A 16,701-nucleotide genomic window follows, 5' to 3' on the forward strand; every position below is an offset into this window, starting at 1 on the left:
GATTTGCTCGTACTCATTAGCATTCATGCCATCTTCAATCAAACACAAATCACCAGCTCCAAACGCTGTCATACATCCTAGACTTGCTCCGATGCTTGACCGTGCCTGGCTGATGGTCGTAGACATGGTTCAAAGAGTCTTTAATTGCTTCGATGATGTACTGCATTCTGTTACTTACAAAGACGTCAAATTTACATTCATCAATCCATAACCTTGTGTCATTTTCTGTTAGATATGTTTGCTGTTTTCCTATCTTGCTCTGACACTCCACAACATTGTATGCATACAGACAAAACTAAAGATGGGGGCTACTGCTGTGGGCTAAGCAGTATATTTTTGTCATGCTTATAGATTACAGTAAGTCATACGGAGTCACAAACCACCTAAACAAGTAACTTAAGATTCATTATTTGAAATTGCTAACAGTTTGACACAGATTGAGACAAGTATAAGATGATTTTAGGCCTCCGGTTTACACAGTGCTGATCTGGTGGCTTTAATATTTCATTACGTGTTAGCTACATTAGCCTTGTAGCTTTGGAAAAACCTAAAGAAGCAAACTTCAGACACCAAACATATATGGGCTGATCAGTCACATTGGGAGTACAGGGAAACCTGTGGATCTTTTGCTTAACCATTGTTTGAAGTCAAACGTCTCACACTTATAGTTGCTGTAAGCCAAGCAAGTTAGTGTACAATTCTTACAAAATGAATCATCTTTTTTCACAAAAGTAATACACTATAAAAAAGAATGACCGCTGAAATGAACCTACACAAACATTTCCAATAAGCAGCAGTTGTCTTAAGGGCTGCTTTTGTAATATTAAATCAGTTGATATGCCGCAAGTGAGACAGGTTTTTGATGATAATGGTGTGTCATAACACTGTCAGCGCATTATGACAGCCGATTCTGTAGGTCAGTGTATTTCTGGTGTGTCTAACTCGTAATGGTGATTATGTTACAGTGGTTGCAAAATCAAAACCAAACAAAGGTGAGAAAACGTCTGAAAAGATGCTTTGGCACTTTGTGTTAACACTGAAATGAAAATCTGTGGTATTATAGGTACTGTGAAGGTGGTGATACTGATGCTCACTTATGGCAGAGTTATGTATGTTATCCCTGGGCCTTAGGTAAAGTGAGTCATTTTGCCATTTATAAGATGTTATGAACCTTAACGGTAGCACCAAAACACTGCAATGAGTTGTGCATATTTATCGCTCTTAAGCGAAATGTGCAGTATGTGAAAGGTTTTTTGCTGAATGTTCCAGCACTCAAAATGCTGCTTCATGGAGTCACGTCTCAATTCAAACAGAAAAAGTAGATGTAGGAATGGATTCAGGCCATTTTGTGTCATTTTTGAGAACGACTCGGTGAAATGGACACTATTAAAAACAGGAGATGAACTGTGAAATGGACACAATGCCAGTAAAAGGCCGGCTGTCATAACACGCTGTGTCATAAGACTTATGACAACCTAATCTCATCTAAAACCTAAAGGTGAAATAGGTGTCATGGAAACTTGACAGTGAAGTTGCTAAAAGTTTTCAGTAACACTTTCTATAAATGCCATGTTTGCAAACATCTTGAAACGCATCCATAACCTGTTATAATGCATTCATAAGTCATCATAACCATGGCCCTAAAATATTTATTTAAAAAAGTATTACACATTATAGCCATGCTTATTATGCATTATTAATTATTAACATAGTGCATTATGAGTACTGTTCATAGCAAATTATAAGAGCTCGTAAGTTGTATTAGTCTGCTCTCAGTAAAGTGCAGCATACTGTACTAAAGCCTCCTCCAGTGTTAAGAGTGAGGCTTCAAGCTGAAATATTTACTGAAGAATTTACTGAATCACTAAAATATGCACAATAAAGCACATTACAGGCTTCACATGTCAGATTTTAAACCAGTGCTGCCATCAGCAGTGTTTTTCTACTTGGTTTGCAGTGATGCAATAGAACAGCCTGTTTGGAGCATCTGAATATTTAGGACTGAAGCCCAACTCTAACAGCACCAGCGGTGAAAAATAAAATATTAGAAAACCCAGGGTATAAATAAACTTTGTATTGGTCTTTACTTTATGCTCTCCAAGCTGGGACTGACTTCTTTGGCACTGACAGTATAACATGTTATTAACACTACTTATAATGCATTATATTAACTATTCATAATGTATAACAAACATGGCTATACAGTTTAATGCAGTGTAATTCGTTTTTATAAAGGTTTATAACCATGTTTATCATGTCTTATGAATGCATTATAACATGTTATAAATGTGTTTATAGATGCTTACAAATGTGACATTCATAGAAAGTGTTACCATGTTTTCTCTATAATGACTGCTGCTCATTTGAAATAGCCTTTATAAATGTTTATGAAGGTTTGTGTCAGCTGTCCTCAACTATAAACTAACTGTAAACTAACACTTTAGAGTAGGTCCAATTCATAAAGCTACATCACAATTGTGCAGATAATGGTATTTTGTGAGTTCAGACCATGTTTAGTATGAGAGAAGACTGATTGAGAGAGGCGGGAGAACTCTGAGAACTTGGACTAGAGTCCTAGGGAGCTTCTGCCTAGAAGGCCGGATCCCCTCATGCTATAGCTGTGGTAGGACTGAAGTAGGACTGAGGAACAGGGAGGAGATGGGGTGGCGGAGGGGACTGCAAACACTTCATGAATGGAAGGTGAGGATGTGAATTTATAGGGTGTTAGATTGGAAGAAGGTTATCAATCTTCAAACTTCAGTTATAAAATTACACCGAGACACGAAGCCTGAATAACATTTTAACTCGTTTTTCAAAGTTAAAATAAATAAACAGAGAAAATGTCTTTATTTTTAGGTAAGTGGGTGGGCTTTCAAGCTTCAGCTGCCACTTCAGCAAAAACTGTGATATTCCTAAGAATCAGAGAAAAGAAACCTTAAAACAAACAGTGATACAATAAATCAGAATCAAGAGGAAAGACGCTACTTTCCACAATTAACTCAAAACACTCTTCCAATCCCATGAAGGACCAGTAAATGGGCTGCCAGTATTGTTAAAATAAACACATGGCTCAACCAAATCCCATTAACTCAGAACTACATACACACTTTCACACTTGTAGCATGCACTGTAATTTTCACTGATGAGTGGGCCATAAAGTGAAAGATTTGCTTTCCAAAATGTCCTCAGAAGGCAGCCCTGGGTGCTAATGGAGAAAGCAGGAGATAAGCACACCTATCCATCAAATAACACTTGTATTTATTGGAACCATTTTCAACAGCTGCACTGAACCACAGGTACTAGAGGAATTTAGACCGTCAGAGACCATTACAGTGTCTAGACCATCAGAGAGAGATGCTGAGCAAATGAATAAAAAAGCATCAAGGCCCTAACATGGCGCTCTGTAGGGCTAAGCAAAGTAAATGTGTGAATGTGTGATGAATATTACACCTTTGCTAAATAATTCAAACTTCTAATGCTTTCATATTTTGATTTACCGTGAGGTTCATAAATATTTTGCCGTTAACACAGTCCCTGTTATTTAGGCTGTCTACCGAGGCATGTTGAAGATGAAATTAAAATAAAATAAATTAGGAGCTCATTACAATAATGAACATGAGCTTAAAGTGCAGACTTTCAACTTTAATTTGAAGGAATTTACTTCCAAATGGGGTGAACAGTTGAAGAATTACAACAATTGTTATAATAGCGCTCTATTTTAAGGGCTCGAGAGTTATTGGACGAACCAACATAATTATAATTATTATTTAATTTGTCATTTTTTTGCTTTCAAATCCTTTCCAGTAATAACTGCCTGAATGCGGTGTTTCGTCCCTGGTGATGCTGTGCTAGGCTTTTACTGTAGCTGTCTTCAGTTCCTGCTTGTTCTTGGGGCACTTAGTCTTCAGTTTGCTTTCAGTAGATGAAATGCAGAAACAGCCTTAAAAAATCTTGGGTTGCTTCCACTTTATGGTTCAGGTTATTGTCCATCTGCACAGTGAAGGGCCGTCCAGTGAGTTTTGAAGCATTTGGCTGAATCTGAACAGATAATATACCTATATATATATATATATATATATATATATATATATATATTCATCCTCCTGCTTTTGTCAGCAGTCACATCATCAAGAAATTCAAGGGAAGCAGTTCCATTCACAGCCATATAAGCCCACACCATAACATTACCTCCACCATGCTTCACAGATGAGCTGGTATGTTTTGGATTATGAGCAGTTCCTCACCCTCTCCACGCTTTTCTCTTCTCATCATTTTGAGACCTTTTTTTAGGCTTACCAGTGGTTTATATTTTGTGGTGAACCCTCTGGAGAATATCTTTTCTGTTGACTTTGTCACAGTTAGGCCAACCTCCTGGATGGTATTCTTGATCTGGCCAATAGTTCTGGTTTCCTATGATCTTGTGGGCCTTTTGGTGTTTCTGAGCTCACCATGTCAACCAAATAGTTGCTTTGGGCCAGTTTTTTTTTTTTTAATAAAAAAATCTTGTTACTTTGTACTGTGTCCATGTTTATTCGCATTTATTCTAATGATAAATGTTTTTTTTTTCACAAGCAGAGACATACTGTCTTAATTTAGACATATTGACTTAAATGATTATATTATCATATTATCATATTATTAAATTATTAATAAAGACATATTGTCTTAAATTATTAGTAAAGTGTTTATTTTTACATAAGTGGCTGCAACTGTAACAACTGCAATTTCCCCCTGGGATCAATAAAGGCATCTGAATCTGAATCTGAATACTTATTACCAGTTTACAATGATGTCCATAGGTACCTTTTGCTCAGGGCTGTATGTCAACATATACCAACTATGACAGAGATCATTATGACTGTCCTAAATGAAGGAACTCTATTGCTGTTTTTGCTTTTTGTCCAATGTCATCCATCTCAGCTCAAACCTCATTAGATTCTGTCAGAGACACAGGAAACAGAAATCACCCAAAAACCTGCAGTCAGGTCCGAACTTCACCGCACTCTGTTAATGGACAGAATTTTAAAATAAATTTAGGTTTTTACAGGCCAAATCATGGATGTTCAGACTGAGATCTTAGTCCATTAGACACAACTGAGCACTGTTAGTCAGACATTGTGCTTTAAGCCTCTTTTGCTGCTACACTGACAGTAGAGTAGCTGTCTTGAAAAGGTCTTCTGTTAGCCACACCTGTACACGCTGAGGGACCTCCTCACTCTGCCAAAATGAACACTAGAAACTTTAATCGTAGCATTCAGGTTGAATTAAGTGCACTTTTAGAAAAAAATGTTGGAATATTGTTCAAAGCTCTTTGTATCCTGTTCGGCTGAATGAGGAGGTGAGAGCTCATATGTATCAACATGCAGTGAAAATACTGAGTCAGTGCTGCCCTCTGCTGGACATTTACAGATCCTACATATTTGTATTTAGTAAAAAGTTTTTTTTAGCACACTGACAGGTCTTGCAAGGTGCCATAATTTCATATAATCATGTAATTTAGGCTTTTTTATTTGTAATGTGAGCACTATAAGCATTGTTGTAGTACTCCTAAGCCTCAAGCTCACTCTGTCCATGGTTGCAGGAAAGGCCCTTGTCCTCTGAATAGAATTGAGAAATAGCAATATGCTATGGCAATGCTAAAGTCAAAGAGAGGAATGGGCTGTTTGTCTGTGGTCATTCCCACAACCTAGTAAAAAACCTGCAACAACATAAAAAAGCCCCAGACATCCCAATGACACCTGCCCAACATAGAATTAGGTGATTTAACATTTCTCCTGTATTGTAGAACTTTGAAAAATGAATAGCTAAGTGGAGTAAGGTAGCTGAACCTAGCACAGTGACATTACTGTGCTCTGTAATATCTCAGACACAACCCATGTGGAACAGAAATACACGGGCATGTAATTTTTACATGCGAAATGCATATCAAATACATTTGATTCCAAAATGTTTTCCAAACACTAAAAGAAAATAAAAACACCTTTTTGGCCATGCTTGTACGTTTTCAAATGTATTTCATAAATACACACATTACATGCATTTCTGTTCTATGTAGAAAGTCTACATACATAGACCCGAGTCTATTTAGTACAGATTTATATAGTAAATTATCCACACAGCCACTGAGCAAACTAAACAAGTATGCAGAATAACAGCAACTACTGGAGTTTATGTGTTCTGATCAACTGTGTTTGGAAAATTACAGCTTTGTACTCAGATTCAACTTTATCACTCAATCCTATTCGCAAGTATGTCTAATAAGTCAGAGGAAATCATTCACATTACTCAGGATATACAGCGGGATCCAAAAGTCTGAGACCACTGAAAATGCTTCTGTTTTTCATTCCTTTCTGATTTACTACGTTTTTCATTACAAATGATATTATCAGCATTGTAATTTGAATGGAAAACTAGAATCTTTAACTGGTTATTTGAATTTCAGAATTGATTTGTACTTGGCGGTGCTCCCCTTTTGCTTTAATGCCACTCAAACTGGCATTTATTTTGTAAAAGCCTCTGATGAGTAGATGCAATCCATCGTCTGAACACAAGCTTCACTAGAAGGAAGGAGACTAAAAAACTGGACTATACAAAGGCCTTCACATGGTCAATTTCACAATTTAAACACTAGTGACCATTTCAGATATTTCTTCTTTATTGTAATTATCATAGCTTTTTTTTGTTTGTTTATATTTTTAAGGATTCCTGTTGTTCATTTCCAGGTTTAAATGGTAAAAATACCAGCTTTTCAAAGGAGACTCTGACTTTTGGACTCCACTGTATCACAGTACGTAGCATTATGTAGAGGTTACAGTACACTTACAGTAGATATCAATACAGTATACATAAATCACTTCGTTTCCAGTGACACTTTACACAGAAAGGCTACTGTTTTCATCTGTCAGGAGTACAGTGTACATGACATAGGCTGTATTATACATTAGATATCAGAGCCTATATAATGTTATATGCTAGCCTAGAGGGGGACAGACAGAAAGTGTTTTTTCAGTAGGCTCCAGTCAGTGTGTTTCTGCAGTTATCTGATTATTCAAACAGTCATGTAAACAGCAAACTGAGAGTTCTTAGACTGGAGTAAAGTCTAAAAATATGATTAAGAAATCCGACAAAGGGAGCTGGTTTTTAGCTCAGTAATCAGATTTCTGAGTGCATGTAACTCTGATTTCTTTCACATTTCTCAGTCTATGTATGTGCGAACACAGTCTGCTGTACAGTAAATAAGCAAGCAGTGGGACAAAGCACTTTTGGAGCGATACTGAAAGCAAGAGATCCATTCATTTTCTAAGCCGCTTCTCCCTCAGGGTCACAGGGGGGATGGTGGAGCCTATCCCAGCGGTCATCTGGCGTAAGGCAGGATACACCCTGGACAGGTCGCCAGTCCATCGCAGGGCAGACAGACACAATCACTCACACTCTCACACCTAGGGGCAATGTAGCATGTCCAATTGGCCTGGCTGCGCATCTTTGGACTGTGGGAGGATACCGACACAGACACAGGGAGAACATGCAAACTCCACACAGAGAGGACCCCGGTCACCCGGCAGGGGAATCGAACCCAGGCCCCCCTAGCTGTGAGGCGACAGCGGTACGCACCGTGCCGCCCTGAAACCAAGACATGCTTGATGAAATGAAATGAAATGATTTAAATAATGCAGATGATGTATGTTCATATTTTCACGTAAAGAGGCTGGAGTTAAATGCTAGGCCAGGACAAGTGAATAAGATTCTTAGCTTAGACTGCATTACCTCCTTCGTTACCTAGAATTACACTACCTAATTCTCATTTTCTTTCTCCAGCAACCAGACATGATGGTCAAAAACCTTTTAGCCTACAGACTGCTTTACTGAGGAGACAAAAAGACAGAGGGATGTTACTGTAAGTCACTGGCATTTTCACATATTATGCATAACAGACTGCACTTGTTTGTTAAAGCCTATTTCTTTTCACCTGCAGATACAGGTGCTTCTAAAGTACAGCAATAGCTGCATGAGCCTGTCGCGTGGAAATCAAAAGGAACTGATGTGCTCGTTTGTTTCCTGACGCTGCCTGCAGGCAGAGTCCAGCTCCACTTATCATAATGTCAGGTTCACCACTAAAAATACACGTGCAGCCTCTCAAGGGAGCGCATGCAAAGTGACCCCTTTCAAAACGCTTCAGATCATTTACCTCATTACTACAGGCAGATGGAGGGCCTGTGTGCGCAGCATCACGACGTGCGTTCATATGCAGCCCGTCAGATATCAGGGTTAGCCTGAGGCACTTTGGCACAGCCCATACCTCCAGACCTTATCACTGAGTCCTGGAGAGGAGGGCCTCTTTAAATAGCCTAGTAGGGAAACATTCTCAACATAACTTCTGCTAGCAGATAGTCTTACTGTGGTAGAAGGTAATAGGCTGTGCAGTTGTACTTTAGTAGTAGATAATAGGCTTCTATTTATATAAGTACAGTATGAGTATATGAGTCATATAGCTGCCAGCGCTTGTGTTTGCTATGGATATTTCAGCATGAATGGCTACAATTCACTGTGCAAATTCATATCTATTAAAGAGGAATTTTCTGTATTTCAGCATAATAAAATTAAAAAGATGTAAACAGATGTAAAAGTCATTCAGAGTGTTTTTTTTTGCATGTGAAATGCATTACACAAAATGGTAATATATAAATATATGTATATATTGCCTGATGTCTGAGACATTCTTTTATAATAGTATAATGGAAAAAAGTCTCCATTCATGGTGGAGGGGTACATGTAGGGTATCCATCCATCCATTTTCTAAGCCACTTCTCCGTCAGGGTCGCGGGGGGACACTGGAGCCTATCCCAGCAGTCATCGGGCGGAAGGCAGGATACACCCTGGACAGGTCGCCAGTCCATCGCAGGGCAGACAGACAGACGCAGACAGCCACTCACACCTAGGGGCAATTTAGCATGTCCGATTGGCCTGACTGCATGTCTCTGGATTATGGGAGGAAACCGGAGAACTCAGAGGAAACCCACGCAGACACGGGGAGAAACCGCAAACTCCACACAGAGAGGACCCTGGCCGCCCGGCCGGGGAATCGAACCCAAGCCCTCCTTGCTGTGAGGCGACAGCGCTACCCACCACGCCACCACGCCGCCCGCATGTAGGGTATTATATAGCAAAATAGCCCTCCAGAGAATTTTTTTTTCTGATTTACAACAATTTTCCTGTCAATTTTACAATTAAAACTCAGAAGACATGAAGGTTCACTGGTGATTTTGGACGGTCAACATACATAAGCTGTGGACATCGCATCCTCTGGTTCCTATCACCACCACTGCAAAGAAATCTTAGTCAATAAGTTTCTGCACAATGAACTCTTTTACATCGAATCACGTTAAATGACTGTGCATATCTCAACGACTGAATTATGCAGCATTTTTCAATAATTGGTGGAATTTCCCTTTAAGTGTAGTCAGGTAGGATGTCTGCAGAGCCCTTGCGTCGAACACTGTTTGTTGATGTTTTTGCATATTTTGAATAAACAATGGGCAGTTTGGATTACAGTACAGTATTAATTCAAAGTAAAATAAAAACATTTTTTCTCTGGCTCACAGATTTGTTGAGATTTTTTAATACGTCCCCTTTGGAGGTTGGGTTTGACACCCCTGCTGTAGAGGAAATTAATGTGAATCAGCATTGTTTACTTTAAAACCTAGCTAGTTTTCTCCCTTCATGGCACAAGGCCACACAACATGCTCCTTTTCAGTTGCATTTTTAAATATTGTTATGTTATTAATGTGTTGCGTAGAAAATGTAATCGGTGACATGACTAGGATCTTATGGGCCTGAGTGCCAAAGCCATTATTGGGACCTGCACCACACAAAAATAACTTTCAATTCATAAAAAAATGACAGTGCACTTTGCATGTTTATTCAGTACTGTTATGTCTCAAAGGTGCTGATGGTATGCCAGTCTACCCACTAGCATCTAATGTGTTTGGTTTCCTACATGACACTGCATTAACACAAATAAATACAAATACAGTAAAAATAATGCTTTTGTTTGATAGTGTAGCTCTTTATTTCACACTTTATTTTGAGTGGTCATTTTTAGATTAAATAAACACTCAACAGACTCTCAGTGACATCAACAATGCATCAGTGATATAGCAGCAGTGAATACATTCCGTAGATTATCAAGGGACTTTTAATTAACTGTGTAAATAACAGTTGTTTTTCACTTTATTTGAAAAGTCCAAGTTCATATCTGTAGATTTTTAACCTGAGAGGTCACTGAACGTAATAGGTTTAATACAGACCATCTCAACATCCTCAACAAGCTGTTACAGACATGCTGCTGCCACAATCCTGTAAGTGGACTTTAATTAGATTAAGCTTTGGTTAAGGTTAGGGTTAGGATTAGGGCCAGGGTGAGGGTTAGTAGTGGTTGGTTAGTGTAGTGGGTAACACCTCTGCCCTGTAGACTGGGGTTCAATCCCCACCTGGGTAAGCACCCTACACTATACCAATAAGAGTCCTTGGGCAAGACTCCTAACACTGCCTTCGGCTCCCTGTGTAAAATGATCAAATTGTAAGTCGCTCTGGATAAGAGCGTCAGCCAAATGCTGTAAATGGGTTAGGATTAGGTTTTAGATTAAGGTTAGGGTTAAGATTAGGACTAGGATTATTCTAAGGTTTTGGGTTCAGTTTAATTAGGGGTAGATTTGGTGTAATGGAAGTACCATATGAAGTCTGCTTCATGTAACATATCAACAATACAACTATTTAATGTCAGTATCAACTGTACTTCTTCAAAATATTTACTTCAGTGTATTCAGGGGCTTCACTAAAGCTACTTCACTGATATGTTGTTGATGTGTTACTGATAATCTGTTAAGAGGTTATTAATCATCTGCAAAGGACCGCTCCAAATAGTGTTACCATTATTTATCATTAAGGTCAGATGATGATGGTTAGAAAAACATAGGTTTGTTTCCCGACTTCGCACTGCACTCCAGCAAACAGCTCCATAAGCAGTACCACTGTATCACTTTATTAAGGGATTAATTCGATTAAATGAGTATTTGATAATGACTGTTAATACTGGACTCCTTCCATCTTAGCTAAAATCTGAATATCAATAACAGAGGTCATCCTGGTCGGTGGTGGATTAGTGTGATATTTCTCGATGGAGGTAAACAGACCACAGCAGGAGCAGCTGGTTAAGTGATCAGATGAGAGGAGGCTAAAGACTGACCTGATGCCCAGTTAGTAATTCTGAGGACTCTCCCTCTTTATCTCTCAGCTCCACATTCTCTCCTCTTTTTATCCGTTCTGAGAAGTTCTAAACTTCTAAAGTTCTAAACTTCTTAAAGTTCTAAGTTTTCTCTTTATCTTTGTTTTAAATTATTTAAGTGTTTATTCTTTTACATAAATGGTTGCAAGTGTAACAACTGCAATTTCCCTCTGGGATCAATAAAGGATTCTGATTCTGATTCCGATTCTGATTCTGATTCTAAACACAAACCTCAATAGGTGAGTTAACTAACTAAGCTAGCTAGCCAGCTAGTTGTGCAGCACATGCTGTGTATGTGATTAAAAAAGACCAATCATTTAAGTGATCAGGATCTTTTGCACTACGGACAGGTCAAACTACTAGCCAGAAAATCTGCTGGTACACCTGATGGGCAGCCTGGAAGGCCCAGGAAATAACACTGAGTAGCCAGTCTTCACTCACTCCTTTACCATGGGCCCCACTTTGCCACGGGCCCCAGTGCGCTTGCCCATGCTGTTGCCCACACTTATAGATAACAGTGTGTCATACAGTGTCAAAAACCACATGAAGTCTATTAAAGACTACTTAATGATTTGACTTGGTTTGCGGTAACTGAGTGATGACGTGAAGCAGAATTTCACTGGTTTTATTTAAATTTTTAAAAATTGAGCCACTCAATTTGTAATCTGTAAACAGCATCGACCAGAGTGGCTTGATATGAAATGGTTCAATTACAGAGAAACATTTCTTTACAGTGGCGGCGATAGGAACCAGGGGTCACGATATCTACAACAAAAATGTAGCCATTTTATTCACTAAGCAAAAACACTGTGTGTAGTGTTTATGGTGGTAAAGTAGAGGTATATAAGGTTTTTCTGGGGAACTATTTTGCCTCACAACACCCTGCAGGTATCTCTTCACCTTGTATAAATAAATAAATAAATAAAGCATTCCCAAATCCTTCTTTCAAAACTATCATAAAACAGCGTCTCAGGCATCAGGCAGCAAATCCACAACTATTTCATAAGACAATTTTTATGTGACATATTTCAGACGCATTCAATGCTTTGGATGTCTGGTTCCTATCACCACCACCGTGAAGATTTCTGCACCTGTAAGTTTCTCTAAAATGGAGCATTTCACACCAAACCACTCTGAGTGACTTTGTTCAATTCTTAAAGACTGAATTTCGCATGCATTTTGAAAATTTGATGGAATTCCCCTTTAAGCATGCAGTTCACATAGTTGAACTGGAGCCTGAAGCTGACTGACCACAACCAAATTTAGAATCAGATTCACTTCTGTGGTTTTGACTGAGTGACGTCCCTGTAAACAGAGCGAATGTAATGGCGATCACAGCAGCTGGTGTAATGATAATATGGTGAGTATAAGTGTGGATGGATGGATGTGTCGCTCCACTGAGGCTTGGGCAGTCAGCTGTGTAAATGGAATCTATTTGCCGCTTGATTTCCCCCACAGAGGGAGTATGCAGATCCTCATTGGGGGCAGCGTTGTACCCCACGCCCCCCTTTATCTGTAGGTGTTGGCAGTCTGAGCACGAACCTACAGCACAATATGCACAATATGAAAAAGGAAGCTGGAGGTCCAGAGTTTTATAGAAATCCTCGTTGTGTGAATCTGCTACCATCCATTACATTAGTAACTGAATAACAACCTAATTATTCTGACGATTAATGGGGACCTGAAACTAGCTTGTGTTATGCTGTTTGTCACGTTATGTAATGTTCTGTAGTGCAGCAGCATCTCTTCATTGATTTGACAGAAGTCATGATTTTGCATCTTTTTCATGCTCTTCTCTCACTACAATACCCAGCATGCACTACATAAATATGACCACTGAGAATCCACCCACACTGTGATAAAGAAATCCTCACTGCTAGTGTAGCCACTGATGTAAAGTCTAATAAATACAGATCTGATATTCAGCTTCTGAGCAATAATTTTAGCTACAATCATATGCAAAAGTTAAGGCACCCTGGTCAATTGATTATACAATTTTTAAGTGAAATTAACACAGAGAAGACAGACAATTACAGATTTTTGCTGAATTTGGCATGTGCAAAAATATATAAAATTTTATATATATATATATATATATATATATATATATATATATATATATATATATATATATAATTTTATATTTTATGTTTTTTTTTGTTTTTACAGTAAGTTATACTCAGCGTTCTCTGCAGAGGATGTGTTCAGTTCACTTTCTACTTAATTTAACCCCTTTAATGGCCAGGGCCCATTTGCGGACCCAAAAATGTATTATAAAACTGATAGTTCTGGTCCTAAAATCTGTTGACTGAGCCGCATTCAAAGCCGTTGTAAAATCCATAGTATACACACATCTATGACCACCCCCCAACAACTGAACTCTGCATTACTGCACCACAGCACCAAAAACTCTTGTGCTGTTAGTGGATTAATCTTTGACTCTAATGCTGCTCACGTGGACCACTGAGAGCACTGATGACGAACCTGTTTTTGTTTCAAACGAGCAGCTGGAACCTTATTTTCTCAGCTATAATATCTGGTCAGATAGGTAACATATGCTATAAGATAGTTTCAGATACGATTCATGGAAAAGGGCAGTATAAAACACTAAAGAATATCACTTGAATTACTTACACATTTCAAATGTCCGTGTTTCAATCAGAAGTTGCGTCAAACCGGTTAGGGAGCTGGCCCTGTGACCAGAAGGTTGCCGGTTCAATCCCCAGCATCATGACTGAGGTGTCCTTGAGCAAGACACCTAACTGCTCCCCGGGTGCAGTGGATAAGGCTGCCCACCGCTCCGGGCAAGTGTGCTCACTGCCCCCTAGTGTGTGTGTGTGCTCACTAGTGTGTATGTGGTGTTTCACTTCACGGATGGGTTAAATGCGGAGGTGGAATTTCCCCTGTTGTGGGATCAAAAAAGGATCACTTGATAAACCTGGAATTTTAAGGGATTACAAAATATAAATGCTTAAATGTGCAGGTGCAGTTTAAATACTCTCATACTGTAGATAATTACACAACTGTTACAATCAGTAAAGTCCTGTTGGAACATGTGTAATGACATGACAGAAAATATTCTGTTCCAACTTTCAAGAGATAATAACATAAGTAAAAGCTGAAGCTGTGAAACGTGAATTTGCATAAGCTGCAATATTGCAGTTACACTGCTGTTGTATGTGCTGTTAATGTGTAACTACACAGTTATTAGTGTGATGTCATACTATCACATTTACATTATTTGCCTTGTCAGTCTACAGCAGTTTAGCCTCGCACATTCACACTGAGGTTATAAAGAGTGTTTCAGCCTGGACTGTTTTAAGACTGGGCAGCCAGTCAGAAAGCAGGTTCAATTACATTTACCAGTCTTACACACACAAGAACAAAACCAGCCTAATTCAAAGGGGTAAAAGATGGTCGGAAAATGTTTGAGGTACATAAAACCTCACAAACATTATAGTGGAACTAACTGGAAATAAGATGCAAGAGTAATGTAGGATGTTATGAAATGCACTATCATCCAGCTATTGCTGAGTGTTTGAGAGGGGACGTTTGAATTGATTATTTTTTACCAAGTAATCGTGACAGTTTGACTCCAGGCTTTTTCGCCAAGGAAAGAAAAAAAACTTTCTTTGATTTGAGTGACAGGTCTTTTGAAAGATATTCTCTAACTGCGTATAATTTTACTGTCATCAACATTCAACTGTCAAACTTTTGTTCCCGGTAGAAGAATCCGTGGGCTGAAAAGAACAAAAGGACAGCGTGTTCATCTACACAGGCTTGTGCTTTAATCGTGAAAACTCACTTCAGACTCGCTGTCAACATCCTGAACAAACGGCACCACCTTACAGAGCCCTTATGTGGTCAATCAACTGAGAGGAATCAGTTATAAAAAAAAGTTATGTACACAAACCCATAGGAAATGTACAGTACAGACAGTTCTAAACAAAAGTTTAAGCACCCCGGTCAAATTACATTTATAGGTAAAAATTAGTGAACACAACCTGTACAGAGGAAACACTTAAATATGATGTCTGCAAAATAAGTAATTGTGCATTAATATTATTTAAGTTTAAAATCAACAAAATATGTACTTTGACAGGGGTACCCTAACTTTCGCATACAACTTTATTTATATATGCATATTCATGTGCACATATTATATTCATATGAATGCAAAAATAATGTACTGAATTTGCATGATTCATACTATTTCCACAAGAATAGAACTGTTTATTACATCAGCACATTTATGTAACTGACAAAGGCAAATGTACACCACATGAATCTACATCTATATATATATATATTTGGATTCATGTGGTAAAAATGTACACATTTGAATTCAATGATTCCCTGATTTGTGATGGAATGGTCATTCAAAATTTAAGCCTGAGAAAAAAAGCCTAATTAAATTTTAATTTAGTGTAATGTCATTTCATTTTTAATAGAGGACTGTTTTTGTTTCATGTTAATGGAGAATTTCACTGATAATTCAGTTGTTGAGAAAATCTTTCAGAGCTTAACGTAGAGAACCTTAGGAATTTCTTTACAGAGGTGGTGATCAGAACCGGGGGTCACCATGTCCACAACACAGATATATTCATTTTATTTACTATCCAAAACCATCAACAAACCTACACGAGTATTTAGATGGGATGTTGATGGTAAAATAGTGAAAAAAAAAACAAAAAAGTTTCCTCTGGGGACCCGTTTGTCTTACACCACCCTGCATGTGTCCCTCCACCTTGAATGGATTCAAATAAAAACTTTATAACAAAACTATTATTAAAAATGTGTCAGACATCAATGTGTCAAGTAGCAAATTCATAACCATTTAATGTAATAACTTTCTGTGAGGGAGCTTAAACTCTTCACACGTCTGGTTCCCATCACCAACACCATGAGCAATTCGGAACAGAGCATCTCACATTAAAATCACCCTGAATGACTTTGTTCACATCTAAATGATTCAATTACGTGGCAATTTTGAGAAATCGGTGGAATTCCCCTTTAAGTATACTTTGAAACAAATGGTTAATGATTCAAATGAGTCAAAAATCACCGCTGTGTTTCAGTTCACTTCTTTAGGCAGGAGTTGTGTTGGTTTACACACAACTGAGTGACATATTTGAATCGTGTCAATTCAAAATGCTATTTTTCAGTGCAGAGTGGCTGAAGGGAGGCAGAACAGGTCAAGCTTAGTCTAAACTCTCATCTGTCCTTATCTTTTCATAAACATGTTTTAGTGACATTTTGCAGAGGTAGCCCACCCGTGGCTCCAGTTCCTCCTGACCGAGGCTCTAATTGATGTTTTTTTTATTATTTTCTGCAGATACACGTCAAGCGAAAGGAATCGTGTGTTCACTTACAAGACAAGAACAGCATGAACAGCACAAAGTGTGCCATGGTCATCCCTG

Source organism: Pygocentrus nattereri, chromosome 4, assembly GCF_015220715.1.
Source record: "Pygocentrus nattereri isolate fPygNat1 chromosome 4, fPygNat1.pri, whole genome shotgun sequence".
Classification (NCBI taxonomy): domain Eukaryota; kingdom Metazoa; phylum Chordata; class Actinopteri; order Characiformes; family Serrasalmidae; genus Pygocentrus; species Pygocentrus nattereri.